Source organism: Amblyomma mixtum, chromosome 1 (genome assembly GCF_055824585.1).
Source record: "Amblyomma mixtum isolate Tamu chromosome 1, ASM5582458v1, whole genome shotgun sequence".
In the NCBI taxonomy this organism is placed as follows: Eukaryota; Metazoa; Arthropoda; class Arachnida; order Ixodida; family Ixodidae; genus Amblyomma; species Amblyomma mixtum.
Window position 1 is genome coordinate 125,008,168 of NC_143012.1, and position 26,026 is coordinate 125,034,193.

At 44.5% G+C, this 26,026-nt stretch overlaps 1 protein-coding gene across 2 annotated transcripts in view; it reads left to right on the forward strand.

The window, feature by feature from the left end:
- LOC149367547 (uncharacterized) overlaps positions 1 to 26,026 on the forward strand; it is an 88,086-nt gene that overhangs the window by 3,900 nt on the left and 58,160 nt on the right. The window lies entirely within an intron of this gene.

Below are 26,026 nucleotides of genomic sequence, written 5' to 3' on the forward strand. Positions count from 1 at the left end.
CATGAACACGCGATTACCCTCAAAGACGAATCAGGCGCGGCTATGACCGACTCTGAGTGCGCTACTTTATTCAACGCAGCGTTCTCATCCGTCTTTACTAATGAAACCGAAACACAACTTCATACATCTAATTTACTCTTTGAGCATGCTATGCCGGTAGTCGCATTTTCCTCACTGGGTATTGCGTCCTTAATTAGAAACATGAAAATCTCATCTTCATCTGGTGTAGACAATATTAACTCGAAACTTCTAAAGAACACTAGTGATATTTGTGCCGAGTTCTTATGCTTACTTTTTACCCAGTCACTATCAACAGGACAACTACCGGACGATTGGAAAACTGGAAAGGTCGTTCCAGTCTACAAATCAGGCAACAAAGATTCGCCGTTAAATTACCGACCCATTTCCCTTACTAGCGTACCCTGCAAACTAATGGAACACGTCATCTATACTCATATCATAAACTTCCTCGACTCGAACAATTTTTTCCATTCGTCTCAACACGGTTTTCGGAAAGGTTTTTCTTGTGAAACGCAGCTAGCCCTATTCATTCATGATTTACATGCTAATCTCGATTCTAACCTACAGACCGACGCCATTTTCCTGGATTTTGCAAAAGCATTTGACAAGGTACCTCATAAACGCTTAATTCTAAAACTTTCCCATTTGAACTTGCCCCCCGACATAGTAAAATGGATAGAAGAATTTCTGACTAATCGCTCACAGTTTGTCGTTGTTAACAATCAAAATTCCAATCCGCTACCAGTAACATCAGGAGTCCCTCAAGGTTCTGTACTAGGCCCGCTTCTATTCCTAATTTATATTAATGACTTACCGACCAATGTGTGCTCTAATATTCGCATGTTTGCTGACGACTGCGTTGTTTATCGCACAGTTACTAACGCCTCCGACCCCTTCAATTCAATTCAATTCAAAACTTTATTTCCAACGACTCGTTGGGGGTCATCAGGCAAAAAAGCTGCCATTGGCAGCTTGAGGGTGCCTGATGCCCGTACAAGGCAGCAGCATATAGCCAACACAAAATTCTGAACACATGTTCAGTTACACTTTCACACAAATTGACTCATCTGAACACATTCGAAACCCATCAAAACACAGCACAAGAAAGTATACAGTACGAAAAACATAAAGGCAATGAAAATACATTGAATACGATTAGCTGCACAAAAACTCGGATGAGAAAAAAATTTCACGCGTCTGTTTTCTATTACATGCGCTTACGTCAAAATTTGCAGACAGTAATTTGTTAAGCAAGCACGGCAAGTTGTGCGTGAGCGACTGTAGCATATAATTTGTACGTCTGCGTGGTATCAGCCATTTCTCAGATCCACGGGTGCGACAATCACTTTTCTGTTTCTGCAAATGCGAAAGGAATTTTATGAGGCTCTTAAACTTTTCATCGGAAAATAAGTATGAGTACAGTAGACGGAATTCGTAAATTTTTTCGACGCTTATTATGTGATACCGTGTGAACAATGGTGCAGATGAATGTAAATAGGACACATTTGCAATGCAACGAAGTGCTTTCTTTTGAAGAAGGAGCAGTGTTTGAATATTTGTTTGTGTGGTTGTGGCCCAAACCAGTGTGCAGTAATTTATGTGAGAGGAAAACAGTGCATGATAAATTTGAAGTTTTGCTCTATCTGGAAGAAAATGACGGCACCGTGCTAGTGCGCCGACTGACGTAGATAGTGTCCTTGATAATGATTGAATGTGATGATTCCACGACATGTCAGCAGCAAAGGTCACGCCAAGAATTTTATGTTTCTTAACAATTTCTATGGGTGCACCCCCAAGAACCAACCTTTCTTCTATCTCTGCTTGCTTCCCTCTGGCCATGAATAATATGGCCTTAGATTTATTGCCATTTATTTTTAAACAGTTCTTACTTGACCAATCCCAAATTATTGCAAGCTCTTTTTTGGCTTCTATTATTAGTTCGTCTACATTTTTACCGGTGAAAAAGATGCTCGTGTCATCTGCGTAGAGCACGTATATTGCATTGCTTTCCTTTTGCACGATATCGTTCACATAGATGTTAAAAAGAAACGGCCCTAAAATACTTCCTTGTGGCACGCCGGAAGTTAGTAATCTGTGTGATGAGTCACTTTGAGCGATAGAGACGCGCTGCTGACGATTCAAAAGAAAAGATTTAAGTAAAGCGAAACCAACTCCTCGGACACCATAACTGAACAGTTTGTCTAGTAATATTTCATGGTTTAGGCGATCAAATGCTTTGCTGTAGTCAATGAAAATTCCGAGGGTAAGTCTGCCTTCATCAATATTAGAGATTATTAATTCCTTCTGAGTTAATAGTGCTGTTTCCGTTGACCTGCCTTTCCGAAAGCCATGTTGAGCATCTGAAAGCATGTTATGTTTAACGAAAAAGCTGTTCATGCGCAAAAGAATAATCTTCTCTAAACCCTTAGAAAATACAGGAAGCACTGAGACGGGTCTATAGTTGTTAACATCGTTTTTATCGCCCCCCTTAAAAAGAACTGAAACTTTAGCGATTTTCATCCTATCCGGGAAACATCCAGATGTAAGAGCCAGATTGAATATGTATACTAGATGCGGCGCAATAATATCGATAACGTATTTCACTGCCTTTATTTGAAAGCCGTCAATATCGCTGGCATTGGTGTTTTTCAAATTTATAAATGTGCGATAGATTTCTGTTTCATCCGTTGGGTAAAGAAATAGTGTCTCCTTACACTGGTAGTGAAGCAAAGCGCTAGTCGAGTTGTCGACTGCTGGCTTTGCCACATTGACGAAATGTTCATTGAAAGATGACCTAAACCACATACAGGAATGGTGCGACCGTTGGCTAATGGAACTGAACCCTCATAAATGTAAACGTTTGTCCTTCCACCGCCGCCGCAACCCGCTTGATTTCCCATATGTAGTCGCTAACGTTCACCTGCAGTCCGTTTCATCATACAAATACCTAGGCGTCACGCTGTGTAACAACTTATCACGGGCTACACACGTCATTTCCTCGGTTAATAAAACTCTCGGATTCTTACGACGTCATCATCGCCACGCCCCACAACAGGTAAAATTACTAGCATATAAATCTCTTGTCAGGTCAAAGTTAGATTACGCGTCGCCAGTTTGGAACCCTCATCAAGTTTACCTTATCAATGCGCTCGAGTCACTTCAAAACAGAGCAGCCAGATTCATTCATTCCTCCTAATCGTACGACATCAGTGTGACATCTTTAAAAGCGGAATCCAGTTTAGCGCCCCTTTCACTTCGTCGTCGTATTTCTAGCCTCTGCCTATACCATAAATTTTTCCATAGTTCGCTGCGCTGCGCTCCCTACATTGCCCCACCAGCCGGCATATCCCACCACATTCGTCATCCTTTCCAAGTGTTTCGCCCCCGTGCCCGTACTGTTACCTGTGCCGCTTCTTTTTTTCACCGTGTTTCTGTAGACTGGAACGACCTCTCCAATGGCATCGCTACCATCCCATGCCCATCCACGTTCGCCGAAGCTGTTGCCAACCATTTTTCAACATAACACTTGTTCATTTGACTGTTTGTACCCACCCCTTATGTAATACCCCCAGTGGGTCTTTAAGGTATTAAAATGAAATGAAATGGTTCAACAGCGCAAACACGCGCAGACCAAGAAGGAGACAAGACGCACACAGCGCTGAACTTACAACTAGAGAAACTGCTGAAGCCTTTCATCCGGAATGATAAAGGGCGCGTGAGTGCGCCATCTGTACCATTATCTGTTGGGGAAATGAAAATGCTACACAGTGGATAGCGGTTCTGCGGATACACACGTGCTTTTAAAGCGGTTTTTACCTTTTTTACTACTATGAGATTGTTGACGTTGCGCATGTGCGCTGTTTTTTCGTGTGTGTTGTTTTCGCGTGTGTATATTACGACATGCTTCTTCCTAATAAAAAATCAGTTGTAAGTTCAGCGCTGTGTGTGTTTGCGCTGTTGAACCATCACTATGAATCTACACCAACTAGCCCAATCTGCAGTTCTTCTACAACAAGAGAACTAGGGATAGTAAGTTTTTTTTTTTTAATTACTAAAGTGATCACGAAGTTTCTTGAAAGTAGTGTTCTCGGGTTCTGTATTGTCCTTATGCAGTGCGTTTAACAATCGTGGAAGCCGGTTTTTTGGCATTGGCAAACCATACGTAGTCCTGCACGTGTCCACTTGCCATCACTCGAACTTTCGCGTGTTATATGCAGTGGAGTGGGTGTTTAGGTTTGCTAGGTGGCTTAAAAAACACGTATTATTCTTCACCTCCTTTTTATATTGTTTGCTGAGGCAATAGTCATATGTCTTAGTAACAGGCAATGCATTATATGCTGCAAATAAGGGTTCGGAGGGATAGCACATAGGAACATGTGCAACAGCACGTAGGAACCTTTTTTCCAGAATATGAATTTTATGAAGATTTCCTTGTGTTGTAGAGGCCCAAACTAAATGGCAGTAATTAAGTCTTGAACAAAATAAGGCATTATACAGTAACATCATTACATTACGAGGTAGTATACTTCTGTTTCGGTATATTAGTCCAACTATCTGCGAGAGTTTCTTTGCTAAATAATTGATATGCTCATCCCAAGACAAGGTCTCGGGGAAAACAACACCTAATGTTTTAATGCAATTGGTACTATTTCAAGTGGGGTTGAATTTAGCAAGACACTTTCATGTATTGCTATGCTTCTCTGTCTGGCGTGAAATAAAACTGCCTTTGTTTTTTGTACATTTATTTTTAAAAGGTTTTCTTCTGTCCACTTTTCCAGCTTAGCGAGAATTTCGTTAGCATGGAGAATTACTTGGTGGGTTTCTTTTGATGACAAAAATACACTTGTGTCATCTGCGTAGATGACAAATTTCACTGCTGGAGCTATACTGACAATATCATTTATGTAGAGATTAAAAAGAAAAGGCCCCAAAATGCTACCTTGCGGCACGCCACAAGGAACTGCTAGAAAATCTGAGTAAAACCCTTCTATGTCTACTATTTGCTTTCTGTTTTTTAAGTATGACTGGATTAGTGATGCAGCTAGGCCCCAAAACCCATACCTTTCTAGCTTCTTAAGCAGCAAATCATGATTGATAAGGTCAAAGGCCCTTGGAAAGTCTATAAATATGCCTAGTATCACGTTTCCTTTTTCAATATGGTCTAAAATGTACTCTTTTTGTACAAGAAGTGCCGATTCAGTGCTAAGACCTTTACGGAAACCATACTGGCAATCAACTATTATATTATGTTTCTGTTCAAATTTTGAAAATCGCTTGAAAATGATATTTTCAAGTGCCTTTGATAGGACAGGTAATATGGAAACTGGTCGGTAATTTCCCATATTATTCTTGTCTCCCTTCTTGTACAGTACCTTCACACGAGCAATCTGCATTTGGTGTGGAAATACCGCTTGTGCAAGGCATAACTTATGCAGGGAGCAAGAAAAGAGATGACATGTTTCAAGGGCTTCACTTGCAACCTGCTATTATTTAGGCTACCTATTACTTCTGTTACCTCGGCGTCGCTAACTCCCCCAAGAGCAGTTTGGCTCTACATTCGCTTTCTTGTAAATGCACCCTTTTTTTTTTTTTCAGCCATGCTACAATACTGTATAAACATAAGGACCAACGTACGCGGAAAATCGTTGAAGCTCTTTTACTGCACCGGGGTCTTGACAATTGCATCAGCAAGCCTTCCGTAGAAATTGACTACCTTAACAGTTAAGTACGCTAGTGTAGGGTGCCATTGTGTGCTTTTGTTTGTTGTGTTTTTTGACAATCATCACTGATGCTGTTGCATCTGTTGATTGTGCTCCTTTTCGCCTATTTATTGCGTGCGAGCAGTAAAGCCTTCTAGTCGCAAGTAAACAGCGCCGTGTTTGTCTCTGCCTTAGTCCCGTCCTTCGTGCGCTGTGCCTTCACTTCAAATGTCTAGTGCTGCCAAACTTTGATTTGAAGCTATTTTCGGATCACCAGAAAATGAACTTTGCTCCGAGCAGTGTATAGATTAATGTCTATTTTTAGCAGTGCATTGCCTACAAAGCAGACAGTTTTAAGGAACTATAGGCACCTAATTTTAGCGAGATAATACAGCGCAGAGTAGGACAGGACACAAGAAGACACGAACAACACGTAGCGTTCATGTTGTTCGTGTCTTCTTGTGTCCTGTCCTACTCTGTGCTGTATTATCTCGCTATGATCATGCACCAAGCAGCCAAAAAAGCTACGCTTTTGACCTAATTTTATTCCAAGTTTTCTTCTATGAATTGATGCGTGAGGCATTAGAATACATGTGGTATTTGCCTGTAGCCACTAAATAATTTGTAATTTAATTGCTGCTTCAATTGCATCAAGCGAACAACATGCAGTTAAACTTTCAGGTCGTCTCGTGAGGCATGGAAGCACTGCAGTATAATCAATGCTGATGTGCAGCACATAAACCAGACCACTTCAAGAGCCAGAATCGCAGCAAGGGATGTATCAGCCGTTATGTTGCCATTTTTTTTGTACTCCACGTGATCTAAACTTCAGCTACATGTCACAGCCATTGTTGGGTTGGTGAAACCAAAACAGCGTCAGGAAAAAAATTGATTATGAATTATGGAGCAGTCATAGGTGAAGAAGCGTAGCTTGTTGGGCCAGTTGGTGCATGGTAAGTGGAGAAAACAGGACGTGTGCACACGGGGGAGAAGTACAACGCTGGAAACACAACTGAAAATTCTTTACTTGGTGGATTGCCAACATCAGGACAGGGCGCACGTGTGTGAGAGCACCACAAGCACTATCAAAGCAACAAACACAAAATTGATTAAGCGACTGAAGATTGCATGTGGCAACCTATGTCCCATTCATGACACTGTACTCTTTTTGCCGTGAACCTAACAGAGCTGTTGCTGACGCATTCCGTTCCTAAGTGCTTGATTTTGAAGGCTTCTAAGATTTCTCGTTTATCTGCATTTTGCCACGGCCGATGATTCTTACATTATGGAACAGAGGGGTGCAGTCTTTGCAGTGGTTGCAATGCCGTGGCAGATTTGCTGTGTTGCCTGGCTGCAGCGAAGTGCGGTGCTGGCTCATACGGTCATTGACGCATTGACAGTCATAGGTGAATGCTACCATGTGTACCAATGTCTCACGCACTGTTTGAAAGAAGACCCGCAAGCAAAAATTTGATGTCTGTAGTCCTTTAAAGCGTAATTAAACTGTAAACAGACCAAACTGTGGCTGACATCCTGCTCTTGGCTTCTCGACCATTGTGTGAAGCTGTTATGCACAAAAAAATAAAGTACAATAAACCCCTGTAAGTACCATGATGCACTTTATTGGCGACAGCAACAGAATGCCTAGCTTTTAGATTTTACTTCCACAAGTAACGCATGGCTTTTTGTGATGGCTTACTGAAAGGTGGCATTTACAGGTTTTGCAGTTCACACCTGCAAGCTTTTTGTCTCCAAAAAAGCTTGTACTTACTCCAGCAAATAGTGCGTGGCCAGAAACCTTTTGACAAGCAGCGGATAACATTGGGGGTCACTCAGCAGTAGGGGGCACAACTAGGCCGATCTGTCCTACGTTGCCAAGTTAACCAAAACAAAGTGGCAGATTTAGCCAAATGCAGAGAGAGGCTGGCAGTGCCATTCCGGCGGCAGCGCTCTTTTTTTTGCGATAACAGTTCCGTGGGGAGCATTGTGAAAAGGCACTGGTGCAGAGCTGATCCATGGGCTCTGCATCATTTCCCGTTTTGGAGCAATCTTGGCTGTTAGGATGGGCAGGAGTGGAAGCCCCGAATGTTCCTGGTTCTCCATGCAGGCACTGTTCTCAGTGCAGAATCAAGCATTTTATTGTCTCAGTAAAGCATACCTACTACTTGCGGTTGGAAATGACCTCAGGACAACAAAAAGTGCCACTTGGAAGGAGCTTGTGACAGCCGTCTGCTATATGCACGGTAGCCACGGGGCCCATGTCTCCCATGAACACACAAATGTTGCTTGCAGTTGCACTCCACAGCAGCCATGAAGAAAAAAGGCCATGGCTACTGGACGAACGTAAAAATTGGTCTCAATTTTCACCATTCAGTATTTGGGTCTGATTGCATGCAGGCATGTAGACGGACACAAAATAAACTGGGCAGCTGGCAGCTAATGACTGTTTATCATGTTCCATTCATGATTCTTGTGCTGTAAGCAGAGTGAAAGAATTGCAGCTAGTTCTAACTTGGATGAGATTAGTCCAATTGCCCTCATTTTATAGACCACTTCTTTTTCTGAAAGGCCTTCCCTTCCTCAGTGATTGTGAAGGCAGTGGTATTGTCCCTTCAGTGGTGAAAATGCTGACTGGTCCAACTGGTTCCCAATTCCAAACCAATTCCCAACCACCCAAGGACCAGTTCCCAGTTGGCTCTAACTGGAATCACAAATCACATTTCAATTACTGCTTACTAATCTGGGGATCTACTACCAAGTCTAACCTTGACAAATTGATCCTTCTTCAAAAACAAGCTATGCGATGCATCGAAAACCTTGAGCGGCTGGAACACACGGCCCCAGTGTTTCTAAAACATAACGCCCTAAAAATAAATCAGTTATATGAGCTGAAACTTGCTACCCATATCAGGAACGAAATCATGACAAATCCTTCAGTGTTAACTAACTTGCGCCAGCCCAGTACAACTCGGTATTACATTCGAAAGAATTTCTTTAGATTACCCGCCATAAGAACGAGCTATGGTACACAAACAATGTCGTATTTAATCCCTAATTTTATGAATACACACCCACCTTTTCTTGACATATCACAGCAATGTAGAGCACTCAAAACCTTCAAAAATGCCTTCAGAACCTACATACTGTCCAACTCAACGCTTTAAGCATACATGTTTTGATAACCAACTAAACTTCTTATTGGATGTTATTTATTTTAATGTTGTTACATTCGCACTTGTATAATGCTGTAATCCTTTGTACTTTTCGATGCACTGTAAGGGTGACAGGGCCCTCGTCAGGCAGAGAGCATCTGTCTTTTGCTCTGTCATCCTAGACCGCCTGTGTCTGAAAGAATGTTACAAATAAAATAAAATAAAATAAAACTGGGAACCATTTCTTAAACCAGTTTGACCAGTTAAGATTTTCACATGGGAATTAAATTTCCAGATATTACTGTCTTCAAAACTGCCTATGCATCATCACCTTGAACAGTGTGGTATTAAGTTTCCAGTGTTTGTAATCTGCTGGCATGCGTACCTGTGCTCATGCAGTAATTCACCCAGGCAGGTCCACATAGGCGCAGAGTTTTGAATCTACCCAAAAAAGGGGTATCTTTCAATCTACCCAAAGCGATTAGCACCCGCTCTCTTTTTCATCCATTCCTTGTAACTAAACCAAGCCCTTGCTCTCCTGGTGAACTGTAGTAGTTGTGGCAAAATCAAACCGCAAGCAAACCGCAGGATTTTCGAAATACATTTTAGTAAGCAGCCTGCACCTATACAAGGAAGCATGAGCTGAAAGAAAAACAGTCTCAGCTGTGAAGAGTGCTTGACAAAATTTCAGGAGTTGAGCAGGCCAGGAGGTCTTCTGAAAACTGCTGTCGAAAAGCCTGTGCCCAAAGAATGTACAATGTGAATTCACCAGCTGTGCACACTGCAGTGGTTACGAAAACATTCAAGGAGGTTTGCCTGCAATTTTCTTATATCGTCACACAGCTAGCACACATACAGCGCGGACCACCTCAATGACATATTACCGAAATTTTCAGCACAACAAGACACGGAAGACACAAGCACGGGTGTAGCTCTCAGTAGTAATGAAACAAAAGCACGACAAGTCCATACAGTAGTGCACCCTGGGTTTGTAAGCAACTGCAGGCCTAAGGCAAAACACAAAGCTTGCACTATCTGGCAAATCACATTTTCTGCAACACGAGCACTTGGAAGGAAGGAAAGAGCGTTGTCTGCCTCTTCTGTCCTTGAATGTGCTCGCGCTGCTGAAAATGTGCTCCGACACCAACTAGCCCGACAGCTTGTGTTGTCTTCAGCAACTAGGCATGCCAAAGGGCAGATGCTCAGGGTAGCCCTGCTCAAATAAACTGGAGTCAGGCAGTCATTTGGCAGCGATCGAATGGCGGATTCATTAGAAACAAACTGGTTTATTAGAGCTTAGCCGGACACACGAATAAAGCAAACTCAATCACTGAACTTTAAGGAGGATCTGCAGAGTGTCGGAGGACCGAGCTGGCGCGTCTCGTTGGTGTCTCTCCTGGGCCTCGTTCGAAGCTCCCCAGTGCGCCTGTGGGCGGATATCACGTTCTTCTCAGAAGTGGTCGTTCGTTGCGCACCCGATGCCAAGGTTGAGAGTCTGAACGCGTTTTGAATGAATGGGCAGCGTGGATCGAAGGCGGAGAGAGTCTGATGCAGGGCGCCTTGCTGGCAGGAGCGTGGCTTGTAAGCAGGGGGAATGCTGACACAACTGACCACGTGTTGATCCATTTTTTCATCAGGACCTGCAACAAAGCAAGCCATGAATGTATTGCTTGATTCATGGTGGCCCTGGCTTATGCAGAGCCACTGAATTTCATCAACTTCCGCTGCTTGTAAGTTGTAAATAGGTGGTGTCCAAATTCCAGCAGACATTGCATCATGGCGGAGCTTTGTCATTTGAATTTGAACTTCTGGGTCGTCCCTGTGGTTTGGTTTGTGTGGGCATTGCTTGCAGACATGCGGTTTCGGTCTTTCTTTCCTTAATACTAGCGCTTACATCGCTAGAAAAAGGATGTTGTGCGCTGCCTCAACCTGCAGAAACTCCACTGCAACGGAATGCAACATGTTCCAAGTGCAAAAACAGTGCGGCGTTGCGATCCGCTGGCAGACTGCCTGCGACGGTCAACGAGCATTTTGTTGGCGGCAGAGTTTGAGAGCGTTGTGGAAGTTGAAGAATTCGGTTTAGTAGGTTGTTTCTCTCCTTGAGGAGCACCAATTCCCTGACTTCGGCTGTGTGCCACAACCGTTCTCGCATGATGGTGGCAGCACCGCGCAGGCTATGTTTGCAAATATGTGCTGTTCGGCCTCCGTCAGTACAGCGTGACAACTTATGGTGTTAAAGGACAATTCCTCAGACATTTGCACTGAATACGGGTAGTTCGAATCCATAGCTAACACTTAAGGCGTGTGTGGTCACTGCCGTCAGCTGTTTACACCGCGGCCACGTACGGCGGCCTCTCGTTCGCTGGCACTGCTCTGGTCGCAGTGTTAAAGCATGTTTACGAGCACTTAATTGTAAGAGTTATAAATTGTTCTATGAGGCCATTTTTGCTGATTTCATGCTCAAACTGAAACACGTTTTCACCAGAACACTAGTCGACATGAGCACGCGGCAAGTGTGGAAAATTATAATTGAGCAACCTGTTACACTCAAGTTCCCTGTTTGTGTGCACCCGCACGCTTTCTTCGTTTCCTGTGTGCGGAGAGGGAGGCTGACAGACAAGGCATTAGAAAGTGATAAGAATTATTAACCGCCTTTCTTTTCATACAGCTGAGTCAGTAAGTTGGGAAAAGCTTCACTTCAGGATAGCACAATTAAAAAAAAAATGGCAGCCAACATAGCCTAGCTGCTTTTCACCTTTCATTGTATAGAACTTAGTAGAACTGACAATTGAGACAAATGCTCTAATACTGAGCTGTCGCTGTGCAGCAAAGCGTCATTCGCACACTGTTTATGTGCTGAACATGCATGTGGAGTAAATAAATGTCTACGTCTATAGCTTGCATATGTGATGCATTGCATGCTTGCATGTAGTAATATATTGCACTTAATGATTGACTAATTGAGAGGTACATTGGTGATTTCAAGAAGTGCAAGATGCTACAAGGAATGGCAGAGGCTGGTCTAGTGGTCATTGAGTCCATAACAATCAAGAGTAATAATCATGCTATAAAATTACGTTTTTTTTATTAAAAAGCCAAGGAACGCATTGTGTTCAGTCATTCCAGACTTTTTGGTATCACTAGTGTTTTAGGGATGGTTCATCAATGTGGAAGCTGTGCCGCATTGTTAACGCCAAAGCTAAAACTGATAAAAATGCCTTTTGTTCAACATTGCACAAGACTTTGTAACAGGAACTTGTAGAAGATTCTGAAAACAACTCGTATCAAGCTTCTGTGTGTGCTGTAAAAGCTGAAGCATGATATTTTTTTTTACGCTTGACCATACTATTCATTATAATTTACTATTTGTCAAAAGATCTCCTGCATTAAACTCATTTATTACATGCTGTAGAAAATGCGCTGCAAAAGGTTTTGCAAGACAAAGATATGATGCTATACCCACAGGACAAGAAGAGTTTCTCGTTAATAGCTGAGAAACTTGCACCTCTTGCAGTTCAACAGTAGAGCTGGCCACGCCAAGAGCTTGTTCTGCTTTCGGCTCCCGTTGCTTACTGTTTTGTCTTTGTGCCTGATTTTGTTTACGTTCAATACAACTTCTTTTGGGGCTAGTTGGTGCATTTTGAATCTAAGGAGCAGCACCAAAGCATGCAAACACAAACAAAGAAAGGAGAACAGACAAGCGCTGTAGTGCCTGTTGTGGTGCCTGTAGTGAAGCTCTGTAGCAGGCTTTGATGCCTTGCTTTGGCTTTAGGTTCTTATTAGGAAAAACAGAAGGCAAGCTCATCTTTTGCCTAGCTGCTAGTGTTGTTACTTACCTTCCTTACCTTGAACACTGTGCATACAGTGCGTAAGTATACATTTCTACACATAGCTTGGCATCAACAGCTGAGGTGCCAATCATTGGCGACATCTGTCTGTCACAGGCTGGTGGTTCTCCTTCTACTAGGCTCAGAGCACGAAGTACACGACAGCAAAATGACTACAGGCTCTCCTCCGCTTTCATGGGAAGCAGCATTGATTTTACATCCTTGAAGCTAGTGAACGTTCAAGAGATGACACAAAACAAAGCATTTATTTTTGTACATTTTTTTCATCTACCTAATGGCAGCAACCAGCATCGGGAAATCGAGTACAAAAATCCTTAACATTCATAGGTGCAAGCTAAATGTAAATGGCTTGTAATGTCCCACACCACCATGCAGGGTGTGAAATGCATTGCAGTGCAGTTGCAGTGCATAACTATGCATAGTTAATTTTGTTTGTGAGAAAAGTTCTTGTGCATCCACCAAAGCTGCAGCAAGTGGACGCCTCTCACTGCTGGAATAGCTGCCATGTAACTTCCCATCTGGGCTCTTGGCGCACATAAGTGGAGGTTTTCAGCCTCAAAGTCTCGGTGCATGCTAGAGTCGGGGCATAATTCGTACATGCAGCAAGACTACAGTAGTGCTGAAAATTCAACACATTTGTAATGCAGTTCCATTTTTGCATTACAGCTCAACTAAAATTAAATCACATGACAGAGTTGTTAAGCATGCCAGCTTCTGCAGTAATTATTCCATAAAGCATAGCAAACATCCAACGAAAGCAATTAAGCTGACAAGTACAGGAACCGACAATAAAACAGATTGTGCCCCTTGCTAAGGTTGTAAAACATTGATAAGTCCACGGACCTTTGACTGGAGGAGCGACACGTGGGCAATGAGGGACGCCGTAGTAGAGGCCTCCATATTAATTGAGACCACCGGGAGTTCTTTAACGTGCGCTGACACTGCGCAGCGCACGGGCGCCTTTCGTGCTTCACCTCCATCAAAGCACGGCCGCCGCGTCCCGGATCGGGTCCTCCGACTCTAGCCGAGCACCCTAACCACTAGGCCACCGCGGCGTGTATAGAAAAAGCACCGAAAGTCCTCCGCGGATTTGCCCGGTTCAAGCTCTTTGCCATTGTAGCCACCCGGCCACAATGTGCGCAACAGTGCGCTCGTACGTAATGCCAGGCTGCGGTTGCTGGTAGTCCGTACATTTAGCGCCTGGAAGCGCAGAACCTCTAGGAAATATGTACTCTAATATATATTAGAGAACTACTTAGCAGCCACGCGGTAACCGTAACAAGAGGAGGACTTTTCAGCGAGTGAATGAAGCGTCCTAAGCTTTAAGAGAGTTAACTGCTGAGCCAGTTGGGTTTCAGACATTTTTAGCGCAATGGGAACACCACACAAGAAAGACGACAAGACTTACTCCAACTGTATAATCAAGAGACAGCATGCGAAATATATAGTCCTCCCAGCTTATGCGCACGCATACAAGGCACACCATGCATCGATCTTATCACAGTAGGTGCAACAAAAATTTTTGCTCAGCTTCAAATAGAAAAACAGAAGTGTCACTAACGCAGCTCAGACCCGCATTTTTGATATGAAAGGCTTCCAGAATTTCACGAGCCGTCTGATGTCTACCTCTGCTCAAAATCCTCACCTCGCAGAACCGTGGTTTACAATTGGTGCAAGCCCTACAGTGCTCAACAAGCTGCTGGCCTTCATTATTGTCAATATCTCTTGCGTGTTCCCTAACTCGGTCATTTCCGTTGCCCTGCGGAAAATCCTATATTGGACAGACGGGACGATGCGTGAATGACCGACTTAGGGAACACGCAAGAGATATTGAAAATAATGAAGGCCAGCGGCTTGTTGAGCACTGTAGGGCTTGCACCAATTGTAAACCGCGGTTCTGCGAGGTGAGGATTTTGGGCAGAGTAGACATTAGACGGCTCGTGAAATTCTGGAAGCCTTTCATATAAAAAATGCGGGTCCGAGCTGTGTTAGCGGCACTTCTGTTTTTCTATATCAAGCTGAGCAAAAATTTCTGTCACGCCTACTGTGATAAGATCGATGCATGGTGTGTCTGGGTGCCTTGCACGCGTGCGCATGCGCTGGGAGGACTAGTATATATTTCGCATGCTGTCTCTTGATTATACAGTTGGAGTAAGTCTTGTCGTCTTTCTTGTGGTAAATCATTTATTAAGTCCTAAACTTCAGCGCGAACAGACGACACATGCCGAAATGTTCGCACTTACAACGCTTTTCCGCCCTTAATTCGAATACGGAACGTTGAGCGTGGGCATAATAATGCACGTAGAGCATGCTCACCCTTTTCACAACTTCATTCGCACGTATGAACATATTAGGAGCGAATTTAAGCTTGGCAATTCCGCATTTCAAGCAGAGCGCCGTACACACGCATCTTGCCGAACGGCCCGGAAGTCGGAGTAGCCAGCATGTCTTGCGGCTCGTTCAGATTGGACACCACCTATTGCGGCGTCCTGAAGCGGCACATAGGCAACGAGGGACACTGTAGTGTAGGGCTCTGGAATTTCGACAACTGGGGATGCTTTAACGTGTGCTGACTTCGCACAGTACACGACCCTATCGACAGATGGACGCATCGAATAACCGCACAAGCTCTGCGACTTGGAAATGTGAATGGTCCCTTACAGGGAGTGCGCTTTGGCAACTCGAGTGACACTTTAGGCTATGCAGTGCCAAACGGGAGTGCACTCCATTCCATTTTATTACCTTGAAGGCCCCTTAAGAGGGCTGTTACATGAGGGGCAGCAATAATTAAAAGTACAAATTGACAATAACAGGTAGGGTTTTACATTGTCACCGAATGTTGTTTGGAAGGCCGCTCCAGTCTGCGGCTGCACGAGGAGAGAAGGAATGAGAAAAAGTGGCCGTGCGTGAGCGTGGACGGGCAACTTGTAGGCGGCGGTGGCTGGTGCGATGAGATATGCATGGGGGGGGGGGGAGAGCATAAGATGCGGTGTGCACAGGGCTGTGGTGGAAGAATTACCGTTTACCGGGCTCGGCTAGCGACATCTGTGCAAGCGCGCCCATTACCGGGCTGCTAGCACTTAACGGAATCTCTTTTAGCGTTGCGGAGAGAGTTAGCGTCCACTTGTAAACAAACATGGCGGCGCCCTGCATGGCCGCTTCGGACCAAATGCAGCATTGCCGCCGCATTCTTCGGCGCCATTTCTCGCTCTTAATTCGCGTACTCTCACCCATACGTAGAGCTGCAAGTGACAATTAGCCATGTTGTTGTGGATAATTCAGCGGTTTTCGACCAGTTAAGCCTAACTATCCGCGCACGTAGCCAAAGTAACAACAGCAGCCCTGTAGTTTTTGTGCCAGCTTTAACATTTTCCTCTATTTTCATAGTTTTGTTCCTTGGAAAACAAAAACATTCTGGTAATGCTTGTCATATTCACCACTAAATTCAGAAAAAAAAAAGTTTCTCCAGTCCAGAGTTGAGGCGCTTTGATTTACTGTTAGTAGATGGCGCCACTGTGTTTACATCCAGTTGCCAGGTGTGCTGTGCGGACGCATGTTTAAGTGCTCCTAGGATCACACGTGGAGACCGGACCGACTGACGACTGTGAGTGCGACGCGACTGCGTAAAATAAAGAGTACTTTCCTTGTACTATTTTTAAAGTAGGGTGTGTTTAGTTTTCAGGTTGTTAGGGGAAGTGCAGGATCAAGTATAGAATTCAGGTCAGTGGCCTATAATCGGCCAGGTCTATTCTGGCCGGCAGCTATACTTTTTCAGTGCTTATTTGTGTGTTAACTTTTCTAGAAAGATAGTTATTCCTTTTCTAAGTGGTCGATCGGCATTTGCGGTAGGCAGAATTTTATTTTATTTGTGCACGTGTTTTCAAGTGTTTTGAGCTTGTAGATATCTTAGCATTTGGTGTTAGCAGTAATCAAGTGCTGCTAAGATGGTTAAGCTACTGAAGGTTAAATGTATGGAGTGTGAGGCGTCGGTGAATTTAAAAGATAAGCAGTTTGAATCGATGCAGGAGGCTGAAGGCGCAGACTTTATGTGCAAATGCCGTGTATTAGGTGCACGCCTGGACAGGGCTGAACAGGCGAACAGAAAACTAGTGCTGCATATGGATCCTCTAGAAACAGAGTTACAGGTAGAGAGGGCAGAGAAGTGCAAGCTTCAAGAACAGTTTGGTCAGTTGGAGTCAAAAACGGCTGACACCGCCATTGGAAGCCACAATGGCGGACATTCCAGCGCCAGCCACGTGGATGGGGCTTCCGCTGGCATGGACAGCGAGAAGGCAGTAGGTCAGACATGTTCAGGCAGGAACAGCTACGCACAGGTGGCAGCTGGGAAGTCGAGAGGCGATACTGAGAAGAGGAACGACCTAATTCCAGGAAATGAGGGCACAGTCGCTGATGAGAGGCAGCAAGATCCGGAAGTTAGGAGGGAGGGGCAGAGTAGGCTAGTGCTTATCGCTGGTGGCTCAAACATGGGGAGCTGCAAAAGAGCTATTCTGGACCGGGTGAAGGGTGATAGGCGGGTAGCAGTCGGGGTGTTTCCAGGAAGGACAATGGACGATGTTCTGAGAGACACAAAAACTGAGCTTTCTGAGAATGTTGCAAGGCGTAACTTGGTAGTGGTAGCGGCGGGGCTAAATGATGTCCTGAATGGTAACGCCGCACAAGTGGGGAAAAGATTAGCAGAGGGAGTTGACGGTGTAAGGGCGATAGCACAGCAAGCGCAGATCGTGGTGTGTACAGTGCCGGAGGTACAAGGAAGGAATGTAGAGGTTGCTAAAGACGTTGTGAATCTTAATCGAGAGATAAGGCAGTTAAGCCTCAAGAAGGGCTTTGAGGTGGTAGACATAAACAAGAAAGTGCACAGAGCAGGTTTGGGCAGAGGCTTTAGATGAGATGGCATCCATTTCAGTGGAAGGGTAGGAGAAGAGATAGGCTGGCGCCTGGGAGGCCGAGCGGTAGCTTTTTTAGGGGGTCCACGGTGGCTCAGGGCATAGGGGTAGGTAGCAGCGATGTAGCAAACGTAACAATGGCGGCTGAGCCCTACAAAATGGCTACTAGAAGGCCCAGAAAGAAAACTACGAAAAAGAAATTTAACGCCAGGATCAGTTACATAAGCATGCAAGGGGGTAGAAAGAGAGCGAAATGGCTAGAAATAGAACAGCAGTTAATTAAAGGACGAAGCAGTAGGTGTGTACGCTCTATGCGAGACACATCTGAGGGATCTAGAAGATCCACCTTTAATCGATGGCTATATCTGGGAAGGGTGCAACAGGACAACAACAGAGAAGAAGGGAGGAGGAGTAGGTATGCTGATACATCAAGGAACAAATTGGCAAAGAATAAAATCAACTTGCAAATAACATGAGTGGGTATCGGTTTGGTTTGGTTTATTTATTTATTTATTTATTTATTTATTTAAAATACCTTACAGGCCCCATAGGGGCATTGTGTAAGGGGGGTTACAGAGTAAGCAGCAAAACATGAAACAGGAACAACTGTAGTAATGAAAGGCCACAAAGGTACACTTAAGGAAATAACATGAGTAAAACTTAACGTAAGGTATTAATACTAGAAAGTAAAAAAAGAAGAAGAAAAAAAGAAAAACGCAAAAAACACAAAAAATGACCATATCAGGGAGTACAATTCGTGAAGTGATATTCAGGGAAAAAGACGCAAAAAAGCAATAATATATACAAGGCATACAAGTAAACACACGACGCAGCATAAAATAGCAATTCACAAGAGCGAGGTAGCAATGAAAAAAGAAAATCACAAGAAGTTCAAAGCAGATTGCGAAGTGTAAGAGACAAGATAAAGTGATTTGTAAGTGCTATTGTGAAAAATGCTCGTGTAGGAGATGACGAAATTTTTCTTGATCTGACTCGGAAGCAATGTGATCAGGCAGATTGTTCCACAAGCGAATGGCGGTAGGGAGTGCGGAAAAGTTAAAAGCATGTGTCGTACCGTACATGCGCGCAAAACTTAAGTGGTTATTTAATCGACGAGACGTGTTCGAGGCGGTCTGGGTATGAAGTGTGGATTTTGTGGCATTATAAACATATTTGTGAAACAAGGATAACAGAGCGATATAACGGCGAAGAACTAAAGGCTGTATGGAATGATCAAGTTTCATTTGCGTTACGCTTATTTGCGTTATGGGGTTTAACGTCCCAAAGCAACTAAGGCTATGAGAGACGCCGTAGTGAAGGGCTCTGGAAATTTCGACCACCTGGGGTTCTTTAACGTGCACTGACATCGCACAGTACACGGTCCTCTAGAATTTCTCCTCCAAAGAAATTCTAGCCGCCGCGGCCGGGATCGAACCCGCGTCTTTTGGGTCAGCAGCCGAGCGCCGTAACCACTGAGCCACCGCGGCGGCTTGAGTGGGTAGGCACAACTGCTGGTAAAATGACGAGGCTAGGGGTAGTTTATTTAGGGACCAGGGACAAATGCAGGGAAGAAAACAAGGATCTAGTTAAGTGCCTCGATGACAATATAAAGCAGTTTGGAGATGGTGTCGATGTTATTCTGCTTGGAGACATGAAAGGCCACATCGAGGATCTAGATGGATGCACAGATTGTAACGGGAAGTCAATGCGAGCGCCACAACCTAGTCATTGTCAATAGAGAAACTAAATGTGAGGGACAAATCACGTGGGAATCCCGTAACAGGCAGACAACCATTGACTACTGTCTAATGTCGCAGGGCATCTATGGCAAGCTCGCAATAATGGAAATAGACGAAGAGGGGAAGTACAGCCTAGGAAGTGATCATAAACGTATTAGTCTACAGTTGGGAGCCCTAGTCAAAAGAGAAATGCAACGAAGTCCAAAAGACAACGCAAAATTAAACGATGAACAAATAGCGCTAATATAAGCCGAAATAGAAGAAGTAATCCAGAAACGCCCCATGGAAAAGTGGGATTATAATCAGTTAGAACTGCTCACCGCTACAAAAATGAAACAAGTGAAAGGAGTTAACCGCTGGCGAGGAAAGAGGAAGCCACGAAGCTGGTGGAATATGGAAATTAAGGAGGCCATCGAACAACGACGAGTGGCTTCAAGGGAACACAGGGAAGCAAAGAGGGCACAGTTATTTGAAGAGGAAATAGGCGAAAAATGAGAATCTTAGCGACAAAAAAAACAGCGACTACGTTACGGCAGTTATAGCTGCGTCTTTTAGCAATGACAGTAGGGTAACCTCCCAAAGTGAGGGAGCAACACAGGACAGCACTATAGCGAACAGCTTAGGTCCAATTTTTAGGGAAATCCCCCAAGGTGGAGTAGATTTGTGATAAGGGAGTAATTACTCATTGGCATCCACCCGAGCGCAGCCATACGGCTACAAATTACTCCCTTATTAGGGAACAGCTTAGAACCAACTAGTCTTAACTGGGAAAAGGATGAGGCAAATATTCCTATAACCACATCCGCACGGATAGATGAAATTCCAATTAAGCTTATTAATGAACTTGGCCCAAGAAGCAAGGAAACGCTGAGAAAAGCATTGGAGACAGCCATAACAAATCAGCAAATTCCGCACAGCTGGAGAGAGAGTAAAATGAATTTGATTTATAAAGGGAAAGGAGATAAGGTGAACATAAAATCCTTCCGTCCGATTACGATAACATCTGGTATGTACAGGCTGGCAATGCAGGCGGTGAAATTAAAAATGCAGTCATGGGTTGAAGGGAATAGGATACTCGGAGAACTTAAGAATGGGTTCAGAAGGGGTAGGCGGTTAGATGATAGCCTGTTCGTGCTTACCCAATGCAAAGAAATAACTAAGGCAGAAAACAGACCTCTGTATTTAGCCTTTATAGACATAAGCGGTGCATACAATAACGTGAACAGGGAACTCCTGTGGAGCATATTGAAAGATGTAGGTATCGGTCATGAGGTAAATGATTTTCTACAGGAATTCTACGGAGATAATAAAGCTGAAATTACATGGGAAGGGATAAAAAGTACCACAACTGTGGGGATACACAAAGGATTAAGGCAAGGTTGTCCTCTGTCACCGCTGCTTTTCATGCTTTATGTGATAAATATAGAAAGAAGGCTAGAAGAAAGTAATCTAGGTTATAGTCTGTCGTACCGATTAGGCGGAAATGTAGTTGAGCAGCGACTCCCGGGTTTAATGTATGCGGACGATATCGTACTGTTAGCAGATAGCCAGGGAAATTTGCAAACTCTGGTTAATTGTTGTGGACATGAAGGAGACGCTCTAGGATTCAGTTTTAGTGCAACTAAGTCAGGTGTGATGATTTTCAACGACACAACTGATCTGGTGCTTACAATACAAGGCCACGAAATACCCAAAGTGGCCGAATACAAATACCTCGGGATATGGCTAAACGAAGGGCAGATATACACGGAAAAGCATGAACGGGCTCTTAGGGCAAAAGGACGAAGAGACGCCGGGATAATGGAACATAGGGCATACAACAAATATGAAGTACTGAGAGGTATTTGGAAAGGATTAATGGTGCCGGGACTTACTTTCGGCAATGTGGTTCTGTGCTTAAGGGCAGAAGTTCAGCTGAGATTAGACGTAAATCAGAGAGCTGTTGGAAGATTAGCACTAGGTGCCCACGGCAAAACCACAAACGAGGCAGTACAAGGGGATATGGGCTGGACATCGTTCGAAGCACGGGAAGCTAAAGAGTAAAATACTATATGAAGAGCGCCAGAGGAAATTGGACGATAACAGGTGGGCAGCTAAGGTATTTAAATACTTATACAGAAAGAGCGTTCACTCAGAGTGGCGGAAAAGAACTAGAAAACTAACCAGTAAGTATGCAGGTCATGAGGACGGAGAAAGAAAGAGCATTAAACGACAGGTTAAAAACGTGGAAGTTAAAAATTGGATGAATTCAATGGGAAAGAAACATAGTGTAGAACTATATCGATACTGGAAAAGGCAGATCAGGAAAGAATTTTTCTATGATAACTGAAGAGGCAGTGCCCTACTTTTTGAAGCTAGGTCGGGTGTCTTAGAACGCACAGCTACAAAAAAAAAAAATAAAATAAATGAAGGTGATGGCACATGCGCAGTGTGTGGTAGATCTGTGGAAACAATTGGACACCCCACACTCAAATGTGATGGTATCCATCCGGATGTCGATGCAGGCGCAGTCACTCTTCCTGAGGCCCTAGGGTTTAAAGATAACAATGGTCATGTAAATAAATCTGCAGTGGAAGTTACGAAAAAGCGATTGGAGGAATGGTGGCTGAAAAGCAGAGATGTGACATAAGGTTAGAATAGTAGGAAACCGTAGGCAAAGGTGATGGAGAATCTTGATGAGAATTGCCAAAGTAAACAAAAAAAAAATAAAGAAGAAAAGCTGAGCATGGTGGCAATTGCCACCACTCATTCATGATGAAGTTTAGCGCCAAAAACGAGGACAAAGAAGGAGTGAAGACACAACACGAGCGCTTGTGTTCGCAACTAAAACTTTAATGGAAGAACACATAACATATATACCCATCTCGTGAAGTAAATCAAAAAAGAAGAAACATACATGATATGGTCAAGATAAACCTTAGAGGGCGATACATCTGAAGAGTGCTGAGGGTGCAAAAGGTACATGAAGGGTGCAAAAACAGGAAACTTCATGGTCACAATCACAATCACGAAGGCGAAACCAAAATATCTAAATGAGTTCTTTTCGCATTCGTGACTGCTGTGGCAAGTCTGTGCAGGTTCATGCCTTTAAGTAGCTCAATAGCTACTTAAAGGGAGACTGAAGCACTTTTTCTGAAAATCGGGCTGGCAGCGGCATCCTATAGTTTTTCATGCTGTATACTGGAATATCGCATCCAATTAAGGCAAAAACAAGCGCGAATTGTCTTTTTTAGCCGAAATATGCGGCCTGTGCCGCGGGGCACGCCGCGCGGCGCGCCGCCGCCCGTGATTGGTCAAGAGAGGTCGTGACGTCACTTTGAGGACTGGAGGAGCTGCCGACGCGGATCCGGCGCTGCGTTGAGGGCAGATCGCAGCTTTCCGTGTCGTTGTAAAAGCGAATACGGCGACTATTTTTTTTTACTGACCACCGAAGAAAAGGATACTACAGTTTGCTCATTCCACGTATCGCCTGAAACCAAAAAAGACACAAGCAAAAAATTCTATGCCTAGCACAAGCATACGCCAGCGTCAAAGACGCGATACAGACCATGCGTAAAAGGTGCCAGCACAACATCGGCTCGTATTCTCGGAAAGGAAGGGGTGCGAACAATACTCAAGTCAATTACTACCACCGGACGCCTCCTGGCTCGCGCGGAAGAGCGTCATCCTAAAGAAAGGCCCAAAGCACTGTGTAAATCTTGTTCTCAGTACCCGGCGTTGCAGGTTGGGGAAAGAAAGTATTTCAAGTGAACGATGAAGGAGCACAAAGTTGGTGTCAAAATTAGCGAAGCGCAGTGGCCAAGCACTGAGAGGCATGTGACCACAAGATAGTGACGCAATCATGGTGCGCTGGAAACCAAGCCAAATACGCGCACAAAAACGCTTCACTCCTGGCGCGTTCAGCAGATGCCAGAAAATATTAATCGCTGCCTCGGAAACGTTCGCCCTTCCTAGATTTGCAGTTTAGGTTCAGTGAAGTAGTTGCCAACTATATGTGTGTTTATTTTCTTGAGATGGCGTTGCGCACACGAACAAACGTACACAGGAAGAGGCAGAAGACAGAAAGAGCGCAAACTATCAACTAGATTTATTGCTTTCGCAACAGAATATATAGCATACACACGTGCAAAACAGAATAGGGAGAGGAAAAGCCAAGCTAGCTGCAACTCGCCCGCTGCCACAACTTGATGACGAAACCGAGTAAGGTTGCGGTGTTTTTTTGCAAAAACTCGGTTGGCATTCATTTCACTCATAAATTTGCATCCGAAATCAACGTCGAACGCTTTCATTTTAATTGCTTTGCTAGGATTAAACGAGATGCCGCATATGAAGAGCTTCGATGCTTGCTTGCTTTGCTTTATTGTGCTTTGCTCTGCTTGCTTGCTTGCTTGCTTGGAGACGTCGAACCGAGTATAAAATCACTAACCGAGCCTTGCTGAGCACGTCTCAGGTGGTCTGGCCGCACCTAAGCTGAGGAGAGCGACACATGCTTAAGCCTCTATAAGGTTTCTTCAGGGGCTAAGTGAGCATGTTTCTACTTTTAAAAGAGGCGCTTCTTCGGAATGGTGACACGCCTCTTATGCGCGAGGAAATCGATGGAACTGTGTCATGGTTCAGCCGCGCCTTTTCGACAGAAATCTCCAGAGATCACACTAGGACAAGCTCTGCCCGTAGCCGCTTTTACGAAAGTGTTTCGAGCAGAGTAAGCTTGCTTTAGTCGGCTTGAATTCTTTGTCACAGCAGCGAGCGGTTGCGCTGCGAGCTTGTGGTCTCGCGGAAAACAGTGGAAGACGACACAGTCGCGGCCGTAGTTGTTCGTGGACACGAACGCAGAGTAGTACCTGTTGAATCTGATTCTCAAGGTCGGCTGACACGCTTTGTACGTCGCAACGCTCGCAGTACGAGGAACAAGGCATGCAGCACGAGAAACAACGCGCGCTGAAAGCGCGCTCGCGTGCGCCGAAGCATCCCCGGCTCCTCAACATGACGTCACGCTGGCCGACATGGACGAGGTTTCTCTCTCCGCTGTTCCCCTCTCCTGCGCTCGCGCGGGGCGCGGGAAATTTAAACATCGCGTTTTTAATTGGTGATTGCGCCACTGTTTTAGCCAAAATCGAAAAAATAATTTCACAGACGTGATCAGCAATGACACTACTTCAAAACCCTAGAAGGTTAGCTGATTCGAAAACCGCCTCAGTATCCCTTTAAAGGCATGAGCTACTTAAAGGCATGAACCTGCACAGACTTGCCACAGCAGTCACGAATGCGAAAAGAACTCATTTAGATATTTTGGTTTCGCCTTCGTGATTGTGACCATGAAGTTTCCTGTTTTTGCACCTTTTATGCACCTTTTGCACCCTCAGCACTCTTCAGATGTATCGCCCTCTAAGGTTTATCTTGACCATATCATGTATGTTTCTTCTTTTTTGATTTACTTCACGAGATGGGTATATATGTTATGTGTTCTTCCATTAAAGTTTTAGTTGCGAACACAAGCGCTCGTGTTGTGTCTTCACTCCTTCTTTGTCCTCGTTTTTGGCGCTAAACTTCATCATGAATAAGATTCAACTCGCCCAACTTTCCACCTTGCCACCACCCCGTTTTAAAGGTGGCGCTCCTATCCATCCGTCTGTCCGTCCAAATCGTGCATCCAAAAAAGCTACGCTGCACACGGCAACAGAAGGTGTAGCTGCGTTTTTTACAGTGTTCGCAACGCAGTGAGTGCAGCTATGCAAGCTTGGTGCGTTCTGTGTAGTGAACTGCTCAGGATATTTTTGAAGCCGCGCAGAGCCTGCCGTTAGCAGAAAAGTAGTATGCACGTCTTTATATGCAGATAAAGAGAGGTTTAAAGAGCATGTAGCATTTCACTGCAAAGAAATGCTAGCAATGCATGCGTATTTTTGTTTGAAATTAATGCTGGTCATCTGCCATCATCATCATCATCATAATTCGTTTTCCCCTTACGATAACTTGTTATGGGAGAGACGGTATGCTAAAACCGTCTTCTAGCGTGCGGAACACTAACCGGAAAGTCCGTCGTCCGGTAACAAGGTAAACAGTAATGTAAACGCGGTAACGATATGCTATAACTCTCTAATATGAATAATGCTAGGGGCTGCACTGTCCATTACATTTCAAGCCTTCGTGGGGGGCAAGCGTTGTCCAAACCACTCCAGGAAGGCAGCAAGTTGGTCCTGAAATGTGAAGATAAAGGCTGGGCAGGAGATGGGAGGCAAGCATGGTTTGCACGCCTCTTGGAGCTTCGTGTGTTGTTGTTCACCCCTGCCTTTTCTGCGGCGCCACATACATGAGCGTACGACTGCCCCGGCAAGGCAACAATTGCAAGCAACCTTCGGCTAAATGTGCACTAGGTGCAGCTCCGATTGGCAGCGCCCAGTCTTGGTACTGGGTGAGGGAAACGCATTTCCCTCTGATCTCTGTACTTTGAATTTTCAAAGTGGAATAACTTTCAAACAAAAGTTGTTCCATGCTCCGATTTCATTAATTCTTTTTGCGCTGGTCTCTGGAACGCATGATGAATCTGCTTAATGAGAATCTGTACTGAGGAATGTAACTTTGAAACCTGAGCGTGTTGGTTCCTACTTCTGACCAGCAGCTCAACAAGACAAGGAATCGACGAGAAGGGTGCGGCACCTTGTCTTG